This window comes from Oryx dammah, unplaced genomic scaffold (genome assembly GCF_014754425.2).
Source record: "Oryx dammah isolate SB20612 unplaced genomic scaffold, SCBI_Odam_1.1 HiC_scaffold_29, whole genome shotgun sequence".
Lineage (NCBI taxonomy): Eukaryota > Metazoa > Chordata > Mammalia > Artiodactyla > Bovidae > Oryx > Oryx dammah.
This window is the reverse complement of record NW_024070213.1, coordinates 11,367,299-11,388,487: the sequence shown is the minus strand read 5'-3', so window position 1 is coordinate 11,388,487 and position 21,189 is coordinate 11,367,299. Positions and strand designations below refer to the sequence as shown.

At 53.9% G+C, this 21,189-nt stretch overlaps 1 protein-coding gene across 4 annotated transcripts in view; it reads left to right on the top strand.

Moving 5' to 3' along the window:
• Nucleotides 1-21,189, top strand: part of CACNA1C (calcium voltage-gated channel subunit alpha1 C) — a 392,177-nt gene that overhangs the window by 154,681 nt on the left and 216,307 nt on the right. The gene's annotated exons all lie outside the window — the stretch shown is intronic.

The following is a 21,189-nucleotide window of genomic DNA, read 5'->3' as shown; positions in this document are numbered from 1 at the left end:
GGTGGTTTGCTTCCTAGTAATAGCAAGTGAGTACAATACTTCCCTCGGCCCCAGGTGGCTCCCTCACTCACGTGCATCCATCATCCAGAGCGACCCTCTCCAGGGCGGCTCTTTCTCGTCTGCTCCTCCATCTTTGAGATCCAGCAGCTTTGGTCTCCCTGGACGCTCAGATCTGTCTCTTCAGTCATCTGCCAGACAGCACCCGGGTGGGCCCCTGTGTATATTCGGGTCTGAAAACCAACAAGGCAGCAGATGGGCAGTGGCAGGGTCCACCTGGTTGGTTTCCCATTTCTCAGGGCTCTTCCTTTGCTGGTTGATGTCCAGGATCTTGAAAACAGTCATTTCAACCATTTTTGCTATTTTGATTTTGGGTGTTCAGGGCAAGAGGGTAGATCTGGTCCTTATTAACCCATCTTGGCCAGAAGTCCTCAGCTCTATGAGTCTTGTCATATTTCTGTAGTTGTAAAACCACTATTGCAATCAAGATAGAAAATGTTTCTCTTGTCCCCCAAAGCATCCTTATAGCTTTCCCTCCCCATGCTAACACATGGCAACCACTGAGCTGGTTTCCATTCCTATAGTTTTGCTTTTCCCAGGACATCATATAAATGGATCATTCAGTACACAGCCTTTGGGGTCTGGCTTCTTTCAGTGCACGAGATGCTTGCACAAGATGCTTTCACAAGTCTTCCGTGTTACTGCCCGTACCTGCCACTCATTCCTTCTTATTGCTGAGAAGCATCCTACTGTATAGATGAATCACAGTCCTTTCAGTGACTCTGAAGTCATTACTCTAATGAGCCACAGACACCAGGGGAGGAGGTCAAAGCCCAGGTCTCTGCTCTCCTTTCTTCTCCCTTCCTACCTTCTTGCCCACCCACCCTCTTCTCCACCACCCTCCTGCCTTTCTTTAGCAGAACCTAGGTTGACTTGCCTAATCATGTGATAATGATTGTTATTTGAAAACCAGCCCAGAGCCTTTCAGCCCATACTCTTCAGGCTGAGAATGTCGCCCTCTGTCCCTGGAGCCAGACTCCTGGTGGAGATGATAGAGGAGGAAATCCAGGGTAACGTTTCTGAAGTTCGTGGACTTGGCATGATAGCACTCTTTGGAGGCTGCCTTGGGATTATCCAGTTCCTCCTGCTTCCTCCCCCTCCTCCTGTCCTGTCCCTTCACAGGAAGGACAGTCCTGTGAGCTCAGAAGCGCTGGCCAGCCTGAGTGCATCCCTGGCTTGAGGGTCTTAGTGCTTGGATTTCTTATCCACCAGGAGAGTCCAGGGAACCTCATGAGGGGTGAGACAGGACTGGACACTCCAAGGATACTGAGAGTCGAGTAAACAGCTGAAGTCCTGCGGCAGGGCGGTGACGCCAGGAGGAGGTCACACGGCCACTTCTTCCCCATGGCTGGGCAGGCATTCAGAAGGACGAGGAGCGGGTATGCCACTTACCCACGTGTGGTTCGGAGCCAACCGTGCCCACTGAGCGAGCTGTCAGGAGAGGGGTGCTCACCCATTTCCTACCAGACACAAGGGAGAAGCAGGGGGCCAGCAGGTCTCCTCCAGGGAGATTCAACTCTCGGGGCTGCCCAAGTCATTGTAGACTTTTCTCGTGCTCAGACCTTAGAGCTCCTGTTAATTAGGAATGTCTTCAGCTTCAAGTGACAGGACACAGGAAGCCTGGAACAGCCTCAGGGTTGGTCCAACAGTTTCAGGTGCCTCTAAGGACCTGGACACTTTATCACTTCCTGCTGCCTCACTCCAGCCTGTTCGTACTCAGCTCCTTTTCTTGTTCTTGCCGATGGTTATGCAGACCCTGCATCACCTGCGTTCGAGGCAGGGGTGGTGAGGGAGGTGTGGTGCCAGCAACATTCGTGTCTTTCAACAGGAGACAGAGGCTTTCCCAGTCCCCTCCCCACACAATAACACATCTCAGATTAAATATGCGTGCAGCCGGGGATCTTGTTAAAACAGATTTGGATCCTTAGATCTGGGGTGGAGCCTGAGATGCTACACTTGGACCAAGCTCCCAGGTAGTGTTGGCACTCCTCGCCACTGCATGGTGGGGGCCAGGGACCAGACTGTTTTTCTTTCATTTTTTTACCAGGATCAGGGGGCTGGTTAACAGCTAGCTGCAAGGGAGGCTCAAGAGGTGGCTGTGTTTTCAGCCTTCCCTGGGGAAGGAGACAGAAGAGAAGGCAGATGGAGAGAGTCTGGGCGGCAGACCACCAGCCTGGGTTCTATTGAAAATGCAGATGTGGAGCTCTGAGGCTTCAGGTGGACTTGGGACAAGGGGGAGTTTTTGCGTCTATGAGGGAGCCATGGACCTACTTCGCTGGGTCCTGGGCAGCTCCAAGAATGCTCAGCCTGTGTGCCAGGGGCTCTGCACCAAGACTGGGGCCCAGCACACGGTAGGCACTCTGACGTGTCTGATGAGTTGGAATGTCCCTGACGAGACCTCTTATCACAGGGCTGCTTCTCGTGGGTGCAGTGTGCCCAGCTGAGCATGGGACTCTTGTTAAAATGCAAATTCTGATCTAGTGCATCAGGATGGGGATCCAGGGTGCTGCTCTTTTAATTTTTTCAAATCCTCATCCTTTTTTATTTTTGTAAGTTTAAATATAGTTGATTCACAATACTGTATCAGTTTTGAATGTCTAGCTTCAGATTTCATTTCCATTATAGATGATTATAAGATATGGAATACAGTTCCCTGTGCTATGCAGTAGGGCCTTGTTGTTTATCTATTTTATATATAGTAGTGTGTGTCCACCAACCCCAAACGGCTCCCCTCTCCCCTTTGGGAACTATAAGTTTGTTTTCTATGTCTGTGAGTCTGTTTCTGTTTTGTAAATAAGTTAATTTGTATTATTTTTTTTAGATTCCACATAAAAGTGATATCATATAATATTTGTCTCTTTGCCTGACTTACTTCACCTACTGTGACAATCTCTAGGTCCATGCTGCTGCAAATGGCATTATTTCATTCTTTTGTAGGGTTGAGTAATACTCCACTGTACATATGCACCACGTCTTCGTTATCCGTTCTTCTGCTGATGGATATTTTAGGTTGCTTCCATGTCCTGGCTATGGTAAATAGGGCTGCAATGAACCCTAGGGTGAATGTGTCTTTTCAAAGTATGATTTTCTCCAGATATATGTTTGCCCAAGAATGAGACTACAGGATCTTCTGGTAGCTCTATGTTTAGTTTCTTAAGGAATCTCCTTACTGTTGTCCATAGTGGCTGCACCAAGGTATATTCCTACCAACAGTGTAGGAGCATTCCCTTTTCTCCCCCCAGGGTGCTGCTGCTTAAACAAACTTCCAGGAATGCCACTTTGAATAGAAAGGGCCCAGAACATCCAAAGTCAGGGCCTTCTTCCTGACTCACCAGGGCGAGTGGCTTTGTGTGAAGATGTGGGCAGGTCTTGGTTACAGAGCCTAGGGTGTAGAGAGGGGTTGCGGTGCCAGGAACGGGGGCGGGGGGTGGGGGGGGCGGGGGGGGGGGAGTCAGGGTAGCCTCCATGTGTCTCCAAGGCAGGGGGCCTGGATGCCTGCCAATCTCATTCCTGCCCCCCAGGCCCTGTGTGCCTAAAACAAAAGTGAGCATCATACCCGGGTGAGAGGAGAGACCAGCCAAGCTAATCTTTCAACAGCTCTTAACTTGCTTGGCTCCATCCCAGCCTGGCCTCCGGGGGTGTGCGAGGACCATGGGCGACTGCACGAGGCCAGGGCTCAGATACTTGAACCTCCCGGACTCAGGAGGGAGCGGGGGAGGGAGAAGTCCATCCGTTTTGGGGGGTGGGAGGGAATGCTGAGCTCTCCAGAACTGGGCTCCAGGCTTTTTTTTTTTTTTTTTTTAAGTAGCGGGAACCAAGTTACTGGAATTTCTTCTGAGTTAGAAGCCAAACAAAAAGTTTCTTGCGGTTTCAGTTACACAAGAGGCTGCTGCCAAGACAAAATGAATAAGAGCTGCCGAGGGGAGAGGCTGAGAAGAGGCTGGGGTTGGGGGCTGCACGAGGGGCCAGGGCCATGGAACCACCCTCCTTGACAAGCTCACTGCTGACTCCGTACCGTCAGCTTTTAGGAGAGGAACGACCTGGACGGTCTTCCCCCAGGATCAGAGTAAGCAAGCAGGAGGGATCTGGCCAAGTGCTGCGTCCACTGTGAGACGCATCCACATGTGAGCGATTACCGTGATTATCATGTCTGATTTACCGTAACTCAGCCTCTCTCCGGGGGGCTTGGCTTTGTTCTGGTCCCAACTGATGGCAGCTGGACCAGACGGTCATCCTGGCCCCAAGCGATGAGGCTCTCGGTCAGTCTTGCTCAGCATGAGGCTGCAGTCACCCCACCCCACCCCCACCCCCACAACCAGCGCAGGGAAGATTCACGTCCATTGGTAACCCACAAACTTCATTTTTCTCCATGCCCCCGGCCCCCTCCCTGCCACCTTCCCGGGAGCCACCCGACTGCCTGGCCCCAAAGGTTCCCTTGCCTCAAGGCACCTCTGGACAATGAAAAACCAGGCTTGTGAGTTCCTTCATCAGCTTGTGCTCGTGGACGTGGGTGATGTCCCGGCTCTGGAAGGCCCACTGGATGGTGGGGGCACCTGGAGAAGAAATAGTGGGTGACTTGAGTGTTCAAGCTCCTACCAGTTGCTCTCCTCTGGGGCGAGGCACATGGAGTCGGGGCTCATTCTCACCGTCTAGATGTTTTTCTTACTGAGGGATCTCATCACAGGATCGTGGAATTCATCACTTTTCCAACAGACTGTGCCTCAGGTGCTGGCCTGGGTTATGGGGACTTCCTGTATTTGAAATTCAGCCGTTCCTCTCCAAATTCCGAAACAAAGGTCTTGTGAAAAGCTTCCTAAAAGCTAGCATAAATCCATATATTGGTGTTTAAATTTCTGCTTGGCATATGGGACCAGTGCCCACATGGCCCAGTCAAAATAGAAGTGCCTTTCTTTACAAGTCCCTTTATCTGGACCAAATGTACCAGTTCCTAGAGATAACCCAGAGATCCTTCCTGGGCTGTAAGTAGATCCTCTATGTATCTCTTCATATGTTTACTCAGCAAATATTTATTTAGCATGTCCTGCGAGCCAGGCACGGGGGAACGTATCAGGGGACATACATTTCTCATTATCCTGTATCCACCCCGTGTGGGTTTATGTTTTAATAGGAGATACAGCAATGAAGCATCGACCTCATAAATCAGTCTGTTGAGGGGATGGGGGCAGCACTGTGGTCCCCACACATACTCCCTCCTGCCATCTCGCTGGACCAGTGTCCCCCAGGCAATGCTGTCAATCCCAGAGGAATGGGGTGGACAGGGAGGGTTGCATAGGAAGGTGAGTGTTGCTATCAGCACCCTGAAGGGCGGCTCCAGCCTGTGTGTTCTGGACACGGCCTTGTCTGTGATAACCCACCTCTAATTCGGTGATTCTGGGTGAAGGACTTGTGCACCACCAGGACTGACCATGTGATTCGTTAATTGTCATCTGTGGCCACATGTCAGAATTGCCTGTGATTAACTGTGGTGTTGGAGAAGACTCTTGAGAGTCCCTTGGACTGCAAGGAGATCCAACCAGTCCATCCTAAAGGAGATCAGTCCTGGGTGTTCTTTGGAAGGAATGATGCTAAAGCTGAAACTCTAATACTTTGGCCACCTCATGTGAAGAGTTGACTCATTGGAAAAGACTCTGATGCTATGAGGGATTGGGGGCAGGAGGAGAAGGGGATGACAGAGGATGAGATGGCTGGACGGCATCACTGACTCGATAGACATGAGTTTGAGTGAACTTCAGGAGTTGGTGATGGACAGGGAGGCCTGGTGTGCTGCGATTCATGGGGTCGCAAAGAGTCAGACACGACTGAGTGACTGAACTGAACAAAAACAGTAGTAGTCTTGTATGGATGTGAGAGTTGGACCATAAAGAAGGCTGAGCACCGAAGAATTGATGCTTTTAAGCTATGGTGTTGGAGAAGACTTAGTCAATCCTAAAGGAAATCAGTCCTTAATATTCTTTGGAAGAACTGATGCTGATGCTGAAGCTCCAATACTTTGGCCACCTGATGCAGAGTTGACTCATTGGAAAAGATCCTGATGCTGGGAAAGATTGAAGACAGGAGAAGGGGATGACACAGGGCGAAATGGTTGGATGGCATCACTGACTCGATGGACATGAGTTTGAGCAAGCTCCAGGAGCTGGTGATGGACAGGGAAGCCTGGCATGCTGCAGTCCGTGGAGTCGCAAAGAGTCAAACACAACTGAGAGCCTGAACAACAGCAGAAACTGGACACTGTACGTTCATTTAGCCTCTCGGTTCTCCAGCTTCAGTGGGCATCTGGCTCACGGGGAGGACAGGCAAGAACACACACCCTGGGTCCCACCCACAGAGCTTCAGTGGCTCTGGAACCGAGGTGAGATTTTGAGTTTCTAACAAGCTCTGGATGCTGCTGATGGGCTGTTCTCGACCACGGTCGAGGATCACACAGTGGTCTCAGCAATGACATGGACTCTCTCTGGTGGTGTGGCCGGGCTGTGGGACTTTATCAGACTCCTCGGTGACTCTGATGTGCAGCCATAGCTAAAGTCTGCTTCCAACTCTGGGATGACTGTGTCACTACTCGGCCTGTGCCAGGCACCACATAGAGGTGGAGGGTCCTTTTGGGGGCTTCTGATTCCTGAGCTGTCAGGGGGCACAGCCCTGCCTGGCATATGGTTGGTATCCGTGTCCTTTGGAGAAGGGAGGTGAAGCTCTATCCCCCAGCCCTGCTCCGTGAGCAGGGGTGTGCAGGACATGGCCAATGGCGGTGACCTCTGTCCTGAGGCTCCCTCCCCTCCAATCAGCTTTCCCCTGAGGTCTGATCCTTTCCTGCCAAACCAGGGCCGTTGACCTCACTCTGGAGCTCAGAAGCTTTCGTGCAGATCCCCGTGGCCAGTGTATGGACCAGTCACTCGGTCGCCCTGGTGGTCTGGAAACGCAGTCGGCTGCTCCAGGGCGGCTGTGTGCTCCCAGGCTGCGCCCACCCCATGGTCCCCACCCAGTGGGTCTGCAGTGGCAGCCTCCTCTCCAGCCCTTCGGCCACGAGCTGCTGTGTGCTACTTGACCAGTTTTCTGCCCAGTTTGGGTGCCAGGCAGAGAGCCTGGCCTCGTGTCCAATGTGCTGTGTCCTTGGTGGGCCTGAGCCTCCCTGGCCTGGCCTCCCGGGGCCCGTCACGGCCCCAGGCTCAGGCGTCCACACTGTGAGTGGCCCTGTGGTCTGGCAGCCCTGGTCAGCCGATTCTCTGGTGCAGCCTGGTGTGCCAGGGGCCGCCGCCAGCAGCCAGTGTGCACGTGGGGCCTGAGGATGACAAGGTGAACAGTGGGACAGCACGTGTGGGAGGTGAACTTTAATTAAGGGTCTGTCCCCTGGCTCAGCCTGCCTGTGAGGATGTAGAATGCCCCACTCAGGCTGCCCAGCAGGCAGAGAGGGCCCTTTGTGCAGAGCAGACGGAGGGAAGGACTGGGGCCTCACTGACACCAGGGGCCTTTGATCAGTTAGCACCACATGTAGCCCAGATGGGAGACAGGTGGTTGATGAGCCGAGTTGGGGGAGCCAAGGCCCCCTCTCAGGTATGTGCTGGGGGCGCAGGGGGTGGAGAACGGAAGTGTGGTGAGGTTCACAGCCTGAAGCCTGGACGTGGCTATCAGGGTGCTGGGCCCACAGGCACCCCATTTGCTGGAGCCCAGAGGGGTGAGCCAGGGGAGGGGAACCCTGTCCCCAGAGAACAGAGGAAGAACTCTTTCCTGTAGAAGTCTCCAGAAAAGGGATGGGCAAGAGGTGCAGAGTCCATACATGTCTGCCGCCCGATTCTGGTGGGTTCAGGGGTTAGCTGTGCCCAGAGCAAGTTCCTTCGGGTGACAAACATTTGCTTCACGTCTGACAAGCGCTGGCTCAGGGACCATGGCGGGAGGGACACGGCTGGGCCCCCGAGGTCACTGTGCCTTTGGAGGACCCAGACACAAGCAGGCCATCATGGTATCCGTGTCAGGGGCTTGCATGCAGAGCATCAGGGATATCAGATCTGAAGTAACTTTTTGGGGTCCTTGGGGATCAAACCCAGATATCCTATCACATTAATTTTTTTGCTTACAAAAGAACCGCCCCCTGCTCCATCATGTCCGTGCTCACGCTCATGTCGCTGAGTTACTCTCCTGATAAAAGGAGCTTTGTGTTACAAATGATCCAAATATTTGGACTTGGAGGGTCACCTGGCCACACCTCCCACTTGAAACCTGAGGATGCTGGAGCCAGAGAGATTAAGGAAATTGCTGCAAAGCAGCACCCAGTCAGCGATAAAGCTTGGGGGCCAGCGTTTCCCGACTCCCAGCTCAGCGCTGCTCTGAGTCCCTGCCTCGTGTCACCTCTGCAAAAGTGAAGCTGGTGCAGGCAGTGTCCCCGGGCGCCACAGGCTGGCCATGCTCACCCTGAAGAGCTCATGTTTCAGTTGGCACAGCAGCTCCTGAGTCTGCAGGGGGGTAAGCGTGAGCAGGTGGAGGAGCAGCGGCAGAAGGGGGCCTTCTGGCCGGCACCTGGTCCTCGGCAGGTGTCCTGGCGGTCGGGGGTGGGGCACCAGGAGGAGGATGAGTCCCCCCACCTCCCACCAGCTCAGCAGGGCAGGGCAGGTCTCTGGAGGGGGTGGTGCCAGTTCCCTCCTGCCCCAAGAAGCCCTACAGGGTGCAGCCCGACCCCAGTGAAGCCTTGAATCCCTGGAAGGGTGTAAGATGAGAAGAAAGTGCTGTCAGAGGTGGGGGGATTACTCTCTTTGGGGAAGGGAATTCTCTGTGTCAAGGAGCTTCCTTCCCCAGCCTCGAAGACCCACAAGGTGACCAGACAGGAGGGTGGGACCTGACTCACTGTCCTGTCCATGACCGGCAACCAGAGGGACTTGCCTGAGCTATGTTAGGGGCACACGCTCAGGCCGCTCCACCCGGCTCCCTCCTGCTGGACCTGGGCTGTTGAGCTCAGTGTCTTGGAGAATGAGTGGAGGCTTGGATTTAGGTTCTGTTGCCTGGATTTAAATCCTCGGTTCTACCAACCTCCAGCTGTGTGGGCAGGTCACTTAACCTCACTGAGTCCTGGATCCTTTGTAACATGAGATGATAACTCATACATCTTAGGCCTGTGGCAAGGACTAATCCTATCTAACCAGCTGGCAGTGGGTCTGGCTCATGGGAAGCCCTAAAATGGTAGCCCTTATTAAAACAGAACAGTAAAAGCTCCTTTCTTTGAAGCAGGGGGGTGGGGGAAGTTATTTGGAAATAGCAGTGTTTTAATGAGGGAGCCTCAACATTCAGAAATGCCAGAGGAAACACTCAAAATGGAACCCAGGCGGGCGCCTGTCTGAGGCCTTAGCCTGCCTGCCCCACAGCCCAGCCCCAAGCCCAGGATGGCGGGATCCCTGCACCGTCTACCAGGGCTTCCTACAAACCGCAGAAACCCTCCTTTCCCAGGCTCTGGGTCCCAGGTGAGCAGGACCCCAAGGGAGGGGAAGGAAGGGAAGGTATCCAGTGGTTTTGCAACTGTTTCGATTACTTCAGCTTGAGATGTTTGCAAATAAGATGTTAAAGGCTGGAGGTTTTGTCTGGTCTTAAGTTCAGCATATTTGTAGTTTTATTAAAACTTGTCATGGCAACAACCTATGATAGGAGGGTGGGGGCAGGATTTGGCAGTGACTGAGCTGTCGGCCGCCACCTGGGGCAGCCTGGGGGAAGGGCTGATGTGTGTGGCCCCTCGCACCACTGTCCGTCCCTTCTGAGAAGTGAGGGGAAGAGGTTACAAGGCTCTGGAGCATGGGCTCGCTGTCTGTATCACCTCTGTTTTCTAGGCGACAGGAAGAGCTTTTTCCAGGAAACTCAGTAAGCCAGAGGAAGAGAGATGCATGAAGGAACCAAGCCTTATCTTTTTGTCTTATGTTTTGTCTTATTTTTTAAATATTTTTTATGTTTTCTTGTCTTGTGTTTTTTATGTTTCGGTTGGGAAAAGCTCTCGACCAAAAAGGCAGGACATGGCTGTTTCAGCTTCTCACTGCTCAGCCGGGTTGATGACCTGCTGGGAACTGGGTCAGTGAGACCCCAGGAGGGCATCACCAGGGTGGGAATAAGGGGATGGAGGCCCACTAAGCATCCTAAGTGCCAGGCCTGCTGATGGCTCCTGGAGAGGCCTGGCTTCATCCTCAGGAAGATGATGGTTTGGGGGTGATATGGCAGGTGTAGGTGAGTGAGGGGCTAGGAGCCGGGTCCACCCTCCTCTGGAATCTCAGAGACAGGAGACACGGTCCCTGACATCGGAGACATGGTTCAGCCCCTCACAAGTCCCCGCCCCAAGCAGCAGCCCCTGGTGCAACTCCAGGCGGGAATTCCCTGTGTCTCAGGGTCCCCTCCTGCCTGGCTCTCCACTGTGGTCCATCGTGTCCCGCCACGCTGGACCTGAGCTGAGTGCTGGGGGGCCGCTCTGGCTCAGGGCCCTGCAAGGAGCTTCCGTACCTGCCTCCTGTCTTTTGTTTCCGGGCTTATCTGTTGGCATGAGAAGTCCTCGGCACCTTCCACAGCAGCTTTTTTGCACCTTGTGGGGCCGTGCCAGGTACAAATATCTGTCTGTCTGTGTTACTTGGTTTTTCTTGGGGGTCCTGGGAGTACATTTCAGGCTGGAGGGGAGCAGAGGGGACCTGGACACTGAAGGCTCAAGGGTTAGGGTCGAGGGTCTCTTTGGCCACTCATCGGCCCATCTGTCCTGACAGTGGACAGTCAGAGGTGATATGACAGCTTCCTGCCTGGGAAGGTCTCTTGCAAGGAGATAGTACTATTTTTTTTAATTGATGTATAGTTGATTTACACTATTGTGTTAATTTCTTCTGTACAGCAAAGTGACTCAGTTATATACCTATATATACATCATTTTTCATTTTCTTTACATTATAGTTTATCACAGGATATTGAATATGGTTCCCTGTGCTGTACAGTAGGACTTTGTTGTTTATCCATCATGTATGTAATAATTTGCGTCTGATAACCCCAAACTCCGAAAACTTCCCTCTCCCTGCCTTCCTTCCCTTGGTAGCCACAAGTCTGTTCTCTGTCCATGAGTCTCTTTCTGTTTCACAGATAAGTTCGTTTGTATCTCATTTTGGATTCCACCTGTAAGTGATGTCATATGGTATTTGTCTTTCTCTGTCTGACTTACTTCCCTTAGTACGATCATCTCTAGCTTCATCCATGTTGCTGCAAATGGCATTATTTCATTCATTTTTATGGCTGAAAACATTCCATTGTGTAAATGCATCACATCTTCTTTATCCGTTCCTCTGTCAGTGGACATTAGGTTATTTTAGCGTCTTGGTTGTTGTAAATAGAAACAGCACTACTTTTCTCGTGTCACCTGAAGACCAAAAGTGAGAGAAGTGGGCTACAGCTCTGCACAGGGACAGACAGAATAGCTTTCCTGATACAAGTAGATGCCCCTTTACTTGTTAGTAGTGGACTTTCGACAAGAGACCCTCTCTGACCACGACGTGTAGATGGATGGGTGGTTCTTCCTAAAGACGGAAGGATAAACTGAATATCTAGGTCACTTAAGAAGCATTGGCAGAATTCATTGGCAGGGCCCGAGCCAGGGAGCCAGGGAAAGTCCAAAGGCAAGAAAAGTCCAAGGAGAGGCCGTGGGGAAGCGGCCTGGGACGAGCGTGATGGGCCAAGGCGGGTCACAGGGCCACTGGCAGGGCTTCCTACTTCTCAGTTGTTCCACTCTGTTGCCTCAGACAGCTCCCAGTGGTCCAGGGACATCCACTTTCTTCCTTCTGAGCCTGCCTGGAGCTGTGGGCACAGCCTGGGGAGGTGCTCGGGCCCAGGGCTGGGCTGACTCAGGGCAGAGAGGCAGGAGGCGCCTGCTCTGCCCACCATTGAGGGGACATTGGTAGAATCCTCCGTCCCTGAAGGCCAGCTCTACACTCTGCTGTCCTGCCTGTGAGTCTTAAAGCTTTCCAATCTTACAGAAATGTTTTCTTGTTATTGTTGTTCAGTCACTAAGTTGTGTCCAACTCTTGCAACCCCATGAACTGCTGCATGCCAGGCTCCTCTGCCCTCCACTATTTCCCCAAGTTTGCTCAAATTCATGTCCATTGAATCGGTAATGCCTTCTAACCATCTTATCTCTCATTCCCCAGAATCACAGTCTTTTCCAATAAGTTGGCTCTTTGCATCAGGTGGCCAAAGTATTGGAGCTTCTGCTTTAGCATCAGTCCTTCCAGTGAATATTCAGGGTTGATTTCCTTTAAGATGGACTGGTTGGATCTCCTTGCCATCCAAGAGACTCTCAAGAGTCTTCTCCAGCACCACAGTTCAAAAGCATCAATTCTTCGGCACTCAGCCTTCTTTATGGTCCAACTCTCACATCCGTACATGACTACTGGAAAACCCATAGCTTTGACTGTAAACGGTTAGATTTTATACCTCAGGTTAGAAATGCCACAGCCCTGATCCTTCCTGTAGAATCACACCGATGAGCCTTGTCGAGGTTCAGAAATGTCTTATAGTAAAGGACCTCTCAATCTTACGATGCTTCTTCCCACAAGCTCCGATGACCTTCTAAGATACCAGTGTCTCTGACTCTTCTCCTTTGGAAAAACTGGAAAGAAAGGTTCAGGGAGTCAGATACTGAAGGGGCCTTAAAGATACGCTTGCCCTTTCATTTTCCACGTGAGATGCACAGAGGTCCTGGGTGCTGAGTAGTTTCCCAGGAGTCCCCACCCTGGGGGTGGCAGAGGTGGGAGCCCTGGCTCTGCTCCTGCCCTAATGCTCCTCAGGTATTAAAACCAGCCAGAAACAAAGATGAGAAGGGACTGGGAGCTCTCTGTGTAATTGGAGGCTATTTTGAAGATTTGTTTTAGATTTGTTTCTGGGTCAGTGATTTTATATAAAGAGTATGATCCAGCTGATTTATTAGAGAAAGAATTGTAAACTTTGGTTCGCTTACAAGAAGAAGTGTTTGGGTTTCTGAAAAGGGTGCTGCTTTTGAGGCTGGATGATTTTCATGAACAATAAGTGTTTACGAACTGAAATCTGGCCACCTCTGCTCTTCACGAAGCCCTACGCATTCCTACCCGAGGCCCCTCGTCGCTGTTTAACCCACTCACTGTCCTCGGCCCTCTGCTGGGGGCCTCTCCCATGACTGGGACGTTAAGATACGGAGGCCAGGCCTGCATCTCGGGGGGAGCAGAGGGACGTGTGGGGCTGGGCTGGTGCGTGGTTCCCCCCCCAACCCCAGTTGGTGCCAGGCTGCCCGGTGCAGGATGCAAAGCCTCCTATGTAACATACGTCTTCTTGAAGTGGGGCGGGGGCTGCAGAAGCCTTGCCTCGAGCCTCCTCCATGTCCCCTGCCCCCCAAAGGTGAGCAGGAAGCCGCCCCTCCCTGGAGGTCCTCCCTTCATATCTGCCCTCCTGGGAGCCTAAGGACTTGGTGCTCTACTGGGCAGTCGCTGCCCTCCTGTGTCTGCTGGAGGGTGGGGATGCAAATGAGCTGTGGCCCCCATCTCCACGTGCACCCCTTCTTCAGGAGGGTCTAACACATCGATAGCCTGTCCGCTAGAATGTGTGCAGGCCTATTCTTAGTGCTCCGAGCATGTTGCCTCTTACATAAGACTTGTCGGTGTCTATAAACTCTGCAGGGGCTGTTCGCTCGTGAGAAGGACGGTGTCTGGTCTGCGTTGCTCCCCTGCCCTCGCGTTCTAATTTAGGAGGGCACTGCCTGGCTCCGGGCCAGCTCGCCGCCTTCGGCCCAAGCGCCGGCCAGGCCCACTGCCCTCTCCTTGGGGCCTGGTGGGTGCAGAACATGGGACAGAGAGTGAGATGTGGGCCAGCCCCATGGGGATGTGGCCAGAACCCTCTCTCTTCTTTTATCCCCCAGACACACGCCTCCTCTCCCCTAAGACGGGGCCGGCGGTAGGCAGCAAGGGGCTTCAGGAGTGATCCCGGGCCTTGGTGGCGTCACGGTGGGCTCCGTGGCTCGTGGCCATGGCTCCTCACCAGCCAGGGTCCCACAGACTGAAGAGTTTGCTGAGGCATACGCAGCAGCGTAAACAGCAGAGTGTGTTCCCTCCTATTGTAGCCCAGCGGAGGTCAGCCCAGCCCTATTGGAGGTCAGTGGTTGGCGGGGCTGGTCCTCCGAGGCCTCTCTCCTTGGCCGGTAGACAACCATCTCTTCCCTGTGGCCAAACTTCCTCTCGTTAGGACACCAGTCAGATTGGACCAGGGTCCTCCTGACCTCATTCTAGCCCAGTTACTCTATGGAAACTGTGTCTGTCTACCTGACTCCAAGGTCCTGGGGATTCAGTCTTCATCGTGTGAATTTGGGGCTGAATCATGGGTGGGTTTGTCTGCATGGGCCTGACCACGTGTGGCCGTGCAGAAGGCAAGCCTGTGCCTGTGAGCGCGACACTGGCCTGTGGCGGCCATCCTTGCGGTATCCCTGCCCCCACCCCGGCAGAGTCCTCCACTTGTACAAGAGCCGAGACTCAGGCCTAGCTGGGAGCTCGGCCCCCTCGGCTGCTGGATGCGGGAGGGGCGTGGGCACCATTTGCCACCTGTGCTGTCAGAGCACTGAGGGTTCAGATGAGGACAGACGGGGCGCCTGCAGGGCTGCGAGCTCCCGAGGGGAAGAGAGTCACCAGCAGTCAGACCTGTGTATGTGCGTGTGTGTGTGTGCACGTGTGCGTGTGTGTGCATGAATATTTGTGTCTGTATGAGGGGGCTGAGGGGCGTCTGGGGAGGCATGGAGCCCTAGAAGGAGCCCAGAGCATGACCCAGCCCAGAAGACCCTTGGGGACTGGGAACTGCCCCCTCTGATCTGGCCGCACTGAGCAGTGATGCTGTGGGAAGTTTGCAACATGAGAATCACCCACCGTGACACACCCATGCCCAGACTATGACCGCCCCACCTCTGAGCAGGGCCACAGTGACTCCTCAGAGCTAAAAGAGTAAGCGAGCATCCAGAGGAGCAAGCCGTGTGTCCCGCCCCCACCACCGCCCCCACACAGGAGAGGCACACAGGCACCCCGGGGCCCAGAGTCCAGTCCCCCACACAGGAGAGGCACAGGGGTGCCCCGGGGCCCCAGAGTCCAGTCCCCCACACAGGAGAGGCACAGAGGCACCCCAGGGCCCCAAGCCCAGCACCCCACATAGGAGAGACACAGAGGTGCCCCAGGGCCCCAAGTCCAGTCCCCCACACAGGAGAGGCACAGAGGCACCCCAGGGCCCCAAGCCCAGCACCCCACATAGGAGAGGCACAGAGGTGCCCCAGGGCCCCAAGTCCAGTCCCCCACACAGGAGAGGCACAGGGGTGCTCTGGGGCCCCAAGTCCAGCACCTCACACAGGAGAGGCACAGAGGTGCCCCAGGGCCCCGAGTCCAGTCCTAGGGCGATCACTCTCTGCAGACTTGGGCTCCCACTCCTGGGATCTGGCCTGGATGCTAGCTCAGCCAAATGGCAGCCTCCCGGGTCCTGACACAGAGGCTGCCGTAGGTGGTGACCACCACTGTGCTTTAACCTGTTTCTTGTACCCAGGTTCTGGTCTTTGGTAAAAATGATTTCATTGCCAAAACAAAATCTAAAAGCCGCTAATGTAGTTTGACTCCCATTGTTTAATATTGAGGCAAAGTGAGGCTCCAGGATGCTCAGGAACCAATGCAGGATGACACAGCCCAGAGCTCCGTGGCCGCAGTCAGCTCCCGGTCTCCAGGCTCACAGCTGCATGGCTATGCGTCCCAGCAGAGCCCACTGAAGAGGAGGTGCAGAGCCTGGAGCTCTGCCCCTTGGTTTTCTTGGACTGCACAGCGGTCCAGGGCACATACAGAGCCATCCAGGGCAGCACAACAGCCCAGGGCTTGTGCAGAGCCATCCATCCATCCCGTAGCGCGGATGTAGGACCGCACGGGACAGGCTCAGGTATGTCACCCAGGAAGACGTCTCACCTACAGAGCCCTGGACAGAGGCCCCTCTGCGCCACTGACCCTGGTGCACCAAGGGGCCTTCCTGTGCCGCCTCGTGACAGGCAGGGGTTACATCCGTCCGGCTTGAGCCCACCCCTCCTCACCCCCTCTCCACCCGCCTGCTCCAAAGACCAACACAAACGCCTGTGGTTTTGCAAACTCTGAAAAGCGCAGGCAGAGACGGAAGCTCCCGGAACCCAGAGGTGCCGCCAGGGAAGGGGGGTTGTTTTGGGGAAGGTCCTTGGCTCTGTCTCCAGGAACAATGGTCCAGAAGGTCCAGGGTGGAAGCCAGGGATCTGCTCCCGCCCCCACCCCCGCCCCACCCCATGTGGTTTCCATGCGGCTCATCCTCAGACGCCACTTGGTGAGACGCTGACGCACGTGGTAATGAACCCAAACTGCTTAATGACAGGAACCCTTCTAATACCCACACGCTGGGCCGTGGGCGAGGAGCTCAGGTGCACCGCTGTCCGAGCGGGTCAGCAGGAGAGGCCAGCGTTGTTTTGAATGTGCGGAACATGTACCCAGCGATGCCATCCCGATGGTTGTCCTGAAAATCACTCGTGAGGCACAGCTGTGCAGGTGGCATTGCAGGCACCACGGCCCCCAGTCCACACAGAGGCAGTCCCTCCTTCTGGCGACTTACAGTCCGGGGAGGAAGGGACAGGGCTGTGGAGCGGGATTGGTGTGGGCACGGTGTGCAGGAGGTGGCTGGGGCTCTAGTTTCTGGGCACGCCCAGCGCTGCCCATAGCAAATAGGGTGGCTAGGGTCCTTAAGATCCACACGTGCATCTCACTGCTCCATCTCTGGAGACACTCAGCTCACGGTTCAGGCCACTCTGGCCACCCCGTCCAGAGTATGCAGGGGCCTCTCTGCTCACCTGACCATTCAGGACGTCCATGGGAGAAGCCGTGCTTCCACCTCCACGTCACACGCAGGAAACGGAGCTCAGAGTGGCGGAGTCCTAGTCCACATCTGCTGGGCCACAGGGCCCACTTCCCTCCCCTTCTGTCCCCACAGTCAGGAAGATGGGCCACACCCTGTCCCATACCCCCGGGTGAGAGAGACCAAGACAAGAGGAGAACTCCTGAAGCATGTCTCCAACAAACCCGCCTTGGTTCTGGACGGGAGGGAGGCAGAGACAGTGACAAACACGAGGGCAGACATGAAGCTTTGATTTGTTTAGAGAAAGCCTGAAAGCGGTGGCAGGGTTGACTCATTTGACTTCCAAAGGAGCCAATGTAAAGTATGTTTCCTGACCCGGTCCTGCTGCCTTCGACCTGAAGAGGAACCAGTACTGGGAGCAGAGTGAACTGTGCCTGCAGTGGGGAGGGGCCAGGAGGGGGGTCAAGGGGGCCTACAGGGCTGGCCAGTGACAGGGCCTTCCTCTGTGGGTCCTGGCTCCCCATGTGCAGAGATTGTACACCCAGCCCACAGTGTTCTCAAGTCCAGCGTCAGAAAAGCAACTCCTTCCTGCATCACCCTTCCTCCTGCAGACGGAGTTTCCTGTGAACCCTGGAAGGGGGCCCCTGGGGTGAGGGGATAAGGAGCGGCAGAAGGAGGACACCCCCAGCTTTGGCAGACTCAGGGCTGGCGTCTGTAACGGCATGAAATAATCTCCAGAAATCTGATCCCAGTCGTTGGGGTCATATTTTTCCCCACACTCTTATCCAAGGCTTCCTTCCGGCCAGTGGCAGCCAAGGGTGCGCCTGCCCCCTGCCTCCACTCGGGACCCACGGGCATGGCCCTTGCTTGGAGAGTGCCTGGTTCTTCCCTCATGTCAGTGACTTGGCCGGAGGCCAGTGTCACCTCGAAGATCTCTCTCTCAATACACATCTGACTTTCCCAAATGGCCAACTCCGTCTCTTCCAGCAAATGACTTCCAGATGCTGGAAGCAGCGGCCAGTGGAATTTTATTGCCCCCAAACTGTGGTTCTGGGCCACATACTTCTGACTTGAAGGTAATTTGGAATGTAAACATTGCAAGGCGTGTACTGGAATTAATTACAGCTCCCTTGTATTCTCCAAGGCCTGCAAGCCTGCAATTAACTGTTTACACAGACACAGAGCCAGCAGATCAACCAGTGTACGTGGACCTGTGATGACTACTTTCCCCCTTTACCTTGGGAAAACAGTGAAATTAGACCCAGGCTGACCCATTTCCCTGGGGTGGCCATCAGTCCTGACATAAGAGGGGGCCTTTTCAACCATTGCCTCTGCTCCAGCAAACAGAAGGCAGCAGACCTGGGCACCAAACGTGCGCAGGCCGGAGCTTGTTTAACTCGGACAACAGGAATGTACCTGGGGCAGCAGTCATGTCTTTGCGGGCCTGCAGAGAAATCCGTGTGTCTCATCCAAGGCTGGTAAAGTGAGAAACAGCTCTGGGGACTCATTTTTTAATTTCATGATGACACTGAAACGTAGGATGAAAGTTCTGAAGATGAAGCTGGTAACTTCACAGTGTGAATGTACTTAGTGCTACTGATCTTTGCTCAAAAATGGTCAGTTTTATGTTTATGAGTTGTTATTGTTGCTTGGTTGCTAAAACATGTCTGATTTGAGACCCCATGGACTGTAGCCCACCAGGCTCTTCTATTCATGGGATTTCTCAGGCAAGAATACTGGAGTGGGTTGCCATTTCCTTCTCCAGGGGGTGTTTCAGACCAAGGGATCAAATCCACATTTCCTACATTAGCAGGCAGAGTCTTACCACTGAGTCTCCAGGGAATCCCATGTTTATATACTTTACCTCAAATGCTAGAGCAGGATGATCAGGTAAAGGCTCTTTGGGGTTGTGTAAACTCAAAGAGGCCTGCGCTGCTGTGCCTCCCAGGCCCATCAGAGCTGCAGGTGCTCCAAGTCATCATCCACTGTCCGAAGGAGGGCTTGGCAAGGGTGTGAAAGGGAAGAAAATCTATTTATCAAGCAAAGAGGACATTCTGGGCCTAATTTAGGCACGTGGACACAGTTGACTGAGAGAATGAATGCACAATTTTTGCTGTAAAACAAGTAAAATAGCTCTCTCTGCTTCCCCAGAACAGAGATCTTCTGCAATCTTACTTAGATCGAGAAGTCAGAGATACGTGGCTTTTTGACCGAAGTCTCAGTGTCCGTTGACTCTGGGGGCCTGTTGTCATCAACAGGAGGATGGTATCACAGCTCTTTGGACGTGACTCTCCTGGGCTCTGGGAGCCGGTTCTGACCACAGGCTGCCATCAGAAGAAAGACTTCTGTGGACAGAGAGCGAGTGACGGGGATCCGGGGCCCTGACCCAGGAGGTCACCAGCTCCTTTGAGAGAACAGGGTCTGGACCTGCTCGCCATCCACTAACCTGGGGGGCCGACCCCCAAGCTGGCCCTGTGCTCAAAGCCCAATTCTCAGCCTCTCGGGCTGTGTGACCTCGAGGAAGTTCCTATGTTCCCCGGAGACCTCAGTGTCCTCTATAAAATGGGGTGATCCTAGCACCCTCGTCGGGCCATTAGGAGGCTTAAATCAGCCCATGTGTGTATACCGGGCACGTGGCAAACAGTGCAGGGGTGCCAGCTGTTGTCACTGTTGTCTGAGGAGATGTTTTGAGGCGCCTGCTCCAGAACGTGCCTGTGGGCATCTGATTACCATGCCAGCCAAGTCCGTGCTTCCACAGGGCCAGTTCTTCCCGCCTTGGCTGGACAGGAAGCCCTGGATGCAATGGTGGGCACCAGCCCGAGCTCAGCTGGAGAGGCGGCTACAAGCTCAAGTCCCTGGAGACAGAGCCCCATGCCCACCCTAGTTCAGCAAGCCCTGTGGGGTTGGGATGGATGGTTCCCACACGGCTACATAGAGGGTAGGTGTGCTCGTGGTGAGAAATACACACACACTTGAAAAGATGACCAGTGACAAGGGGAGAAAGTGGCCACCATCGACGAGCAGATTAAATGAGATCATTCAGAGCCTAAACAGGAGGGCAAATCCCTGCCTTACACCTACAGGACAGCTGCTGTCAAAACCCAGACCAGACCAGGACAGACAGAAAATCACGCCTGCTGGCGAGGGGGCAGAGGAACTGGAGCCCTGGGGCACTGCTGGAGAGCATGTGAAGTGCACAGCAGCTATGCAAAACAGGACGGCAGTTTCTCAAGAACTCAGAACAGAACCACCATTGATCCATGAATTCCACTTCTGGAAGTTTATCTAGAAGAACTGAGGGCAGGGTCTCAAAAAGGTATTTGTACCGCCATGTTCGTAGCAGCGTGAATCACAATAGGAAAGGGGCAGAAGCAACCTGGGTGTCCATCGATGGAAGAAGGGGTGCAGGACATGGTCTGTACCTACCTGAAAATTCTGACTCCTGCAGCACCGTGGGTGAACTTTGAGGACACGGTGCTCAGTGAAATGAGCCCTCACGAAAGAACCAATACTGTTCAAGTCCACTTATCTGAGGTCCCTAGAGGAGTCAGATACATAGAGACGGGAGGTAGGATGGTGGTTACCAGGGGACTGGGGAGTGAGTGGTTAATGAGGACAGTTTCTCTTTTGCACGATGGTGAGTTCAGGAGATTGTGGAAGTACTTGACGCTACCGAGCTGTGCACTTAAAAAATGGTTACGACGGTAAATACTATATATTTATGTGTGTGTGAGCTCAATCGCTCAGTCAGGTCTGACTCTTTGGGCCCCCGTGGACTGCAGCCCGCCAGGCTCCTCTGTCCATGGGAGTTCCCAGGCAAGAATACTGGAGTGGGTAGCCATGTCCTCCTCTGTTTATGTGTATTTTACCACAATTTTAAAAAATATACTTTTAATTTTTATAAAACTTGAAACATTTGAGTCCAGCTGAACCAAAGAAACATGGTGGAGGGCAGCCAGGAGGGCCCTGTTCTGGGGACTCAGAGAGGCTGGAGGCGGTTCCCGAGGGGGTGGGGGCCCTTGGGCTGTCTGGGTCTAGACAGAGAGATCTCAGGAGAGGCACAGTCTCCTCTGGTTTCATAAGCAAACTGAAAGCAGCCCAGGAGAGGTGGGGACGCAGAGACCTGAAGGCACTGAAGGGAGAGATAGCTGACATCCCGTTTTAATTAGCGGAAGCACGGAAGGCCTGACACAGCGGCCCATCTCCAGGAGCTGTGGGGCTGGAAGTCTGCAGCCACAGGGCCCTGACCCTCGAGAAGGCTCCTTGGGGCTG